This window comes from Grammomys surdaster, unplaced genomic scaffold (genome assembly GCF_004785775.1).
Source record: "Grammomys surdaster isolate TR1022 unplaced genomic scaffold, NIH_TR_1.0 143, whole genome shotgun sequence".
Taxonomy (NCBI): domain Eukaryota; kingdom Metazoa; phylum Chordata; class Mammalia; order Rodentia; family Muridae; genus Grammomys; species Grammomys surdaster.
This window is the reverse complement of record NW_021604601.1, coordinates 8,160,745-8,163,794: the sequence shown is the minus strand read 5'-3', so window position 1 is coordinate 8,163,794 and position 3,050 is coordinate 8,160,745. Positions and strand designations below refer to the sequence as shown.

The following is a 3,050-nucleotide window of genomic DNA, read 5'->3' as shown; positions in this document are numbered from 1 at the left end:
AGAGAGAGAGAGAGAGAGAGAGAGAGAGAGAGAGAGAGAGAGAGAGACAGAGAGAGACAGACAGAGAGAGAGAGAGAGAGACGGAGAGAGAGAGACAGAGAGAGAGAGACAGAGAGAGAGACAGAGAGAGAGACAGAGAGAGACAGAGAGAGAGACAGAGAGAGAGACAGAGAGAGAAAATCACCTTTGTATGCAGATCTGCAGTGACCACGTAAGGAGGAAGGAAGTGTGGTGCAGATGCCCCTGTTTCCGTGCCTGTGTGAGCTCTGCTGCCAAATCCCTGGGGGAGCTGACACATGAACTAGTTTCGCTTGTCCCCTGCACCTCCTCCAGCAGGAGCAGCAGGCTAGGCGGGGAGAGGTGAGTTGCTGCAAGGCCTTTCCTGCCAGAGCCCGCCCCTCGCAGGCCTGGTGGTTTCTCTGCAAAGGAAACATTCAAAACTCCAGAACGTGGCATGGGTCTTCCCTAGGGTGTGTGCCTGTCGACAAGTCACCAGTTCTGGAAGAGCTAAGGGGAATGTGTGAGTTGCAGGAAGCCCATTGAGGACTTTCCTGGAGAAGGCTGTTTACCAGGAGGCGCGTGCTTGCTTTCAGGTCCTTATTAATGTCAGTATTGGTTACTGTGTTCGCCTTCTTGGCGATCTTTTTAGCTCCATGCAATCCCGCATTCCCAAACACCGGAACCATTGCTAGTTGCCGTGAGGAGATAGAAAGTCCCAGATTTTAAAGATACAGCTTTTAATTCAGGGATTGTGGCAGGTGGGTGGCAAGTTAACGATCCAGGCTTTCAGACAGAATGGAGACCTTGTAACACCTGCATGAGGTCCTGTCTGGGCAGGGATCCTCATCCTGGAGTGTAGCCCTTTGGGGACAGATGGCCTCTTTTTTTTTTTTTTTTTTTTTGTCCAGGAAGAGAAAAACCCTGCTACACAGAGGATGGAGTGATTTATGTAGACAGTTTAAAGGGTGTTTCGCAGCTCTGTGGAATGCAAGAAGCAGCATGATTTGAAGGTACAGTATACTTAAGGGCAAGTGTGGAATGCACCAAATGTTTTCCTTTCCTACTTTTAAGCAAGTTTCAATCCATTTCACTGACGAAACCGGTTAACCATGTGCAAATGTGTAACTGCCAGAGCCAATCTGCCATACCAAGGCTCCGTGGAAGCGCTGACTTCTCTCAGCACTTGGGATCTGGTGTCGGAATAAACTGGTCACTACTGCCTTTTACAGAGTAAATGTCTTCCTTTATCTCTCCGATTTAACGATAACGTATTTTGGAGGGAGGGGAGAACATGTCCTAATTTTCCTTCCACTGCAAATGATTATAATAAAATATTTGCACTGGAAATCATTTTTATTGTATAGAAATTAAGTTTTTTCTTTTGGAAATCATGAGTTTCGGGCAAAGTAAAGCTGCATTTTTTTTTCTTCTAAGTATTTCAGGGACCAGAGTTTAGTGGGTAGGAGCACTTGCTGCTTTTCCAGAGGACCAAGATCAGTTCCCAGCATACAATTGTTGGCTCACAAGTACTTGAAACTGCAGCTTCAGGGGATTCGGCACCCACAGGCGCCTACACACCTGTGCACACGGTACATGTAAGTTCATGCAGGTTCATGAACACAAAAACAAAAATAAATCTAAAAGTATCCTAAAAGTTCATGCTTCAGTGAATTGCGTATCTAGTGGCAAGTGATTTAAAATGTTGATTTCATTATAAACACTTCTTTTTTATTTTGAAATGTTTCAGGCATACAAAACCTCCAGAGAATTGTGTAATAAATCTCTTCTGTGTTCTACCCAAGAGATAAAGTATTACAGATGTAACTGAAGCCCCCATGTGCCCCCTTCCTTCCTCCCTTTCTTTCTCTCTTTCTTTCTTTCTTTCTTTCTTTCTTTCTTTCTTTCTTTCTTTCTTCCTTCTTTTCTTGTCTTGTTTGTTTGTTTGTTTGTTTGTTTTTTGAGACAGGATTTTTCTGTGTAGTCATGGCTGTCCTGGAAATCACTCTGTAGACCAGGCTGGCCCTAAACTTAGAGATCACCTGCCTCTGTCTCCCAAGTGCTGAAACTAAAGGTGTGTGCCACCACTGCCTGGCAAACCACTGTTTCTAAATTCAGTCCCTTTCCTCACCTTTCAGAGATAACTGTTAACCTGTGTTCAGAGTTTATCATTTCTGTGCATCAAAAACAAAAAACAGTCATGGGGCTAAAGAGATGACTCAGTGGTTAAGAGTACTTCCTTCTGTTTCAGAGCTCTTAGGAGATGCTTTGCCCTACTCTGGGCTCAGATGGTACTATACTCACATGGGCACATGTCTACGCACCGAGCTATATAATTAAACATAAATGTCTTTCTTTAAAAAAAAATCAATGCTTATATACAAACCCACAAAACATCCATCATGTGGTGTTGAGTTGAATGTTTCCAATCTTCCTATAAATACTGCATAGTGCAGTATCATATTGCAGTTGTATTTTATTAATTGAAGATACAGCCATCCATGTATATGTTTATATATCCCTATATATGTATATGATATATACCCATATACATTATATATATCCATATAACTATATCTCTCTATATAGCTCTATTGGTTAGAGGAACTGTCTCCTTCGACTCAGTCTCTGCCAGCAAATCTGCTGCCTAGACATCGAAGTTTCTCTTGATGGATGTTGTTTGCTCTGACTTTTTCTCCAGCATAAACAAGATTGGTGTGAATCCATTGTCTTGTCTCATTGTGTTCAGGACTGGAAAGATTTTGGAATTTTAAGCTTTAGCTGCTACTTTAAAACACTTTTTGATGCCAGGTATGGTGGTGCACGCCTTTAGTCCCAGCACTTGGGAGACAGGGGCAGGAGAAATTCTGGGTTGGAGTCTGGCATGGTCTATGGAGAACGTTCCAGCACACATAGGGCTACACAGAGAAACCTTGCCTTGAAAAACCAAACCAAACCAAACAACAACAAAACCCAAACACAAAACAAAAATAAAAATATTTTTGTTACATTTTATTTTGTGTTTTGTGTGCAAGTGTGGTGTGTGTGTGCAT

The 3,050-nt window shown here is 42.7% G+C and overlaps 1 long non-coding RNA gene across 1 annotated transcript in view; it reads right to left on the bottom strand.

Annotated features, from left to right (window-relative positions):
* Positions 1-290, bottom strand: part of LOC114618592 — a 17,823-nt gene extending 17,533 nt beyond the window's left edge. The window contains exon 1 of the long non-coding RNA XR_003710975.1: positions 185-290. This is a non-coding gene — a long non-coding RNA (uncharacterized LOC114618592). The remainder of the gene's footprint in view (positions 1-184) is intronic.
* Positions 291-3,050: the final 2,760 nt, after the last annotated feature.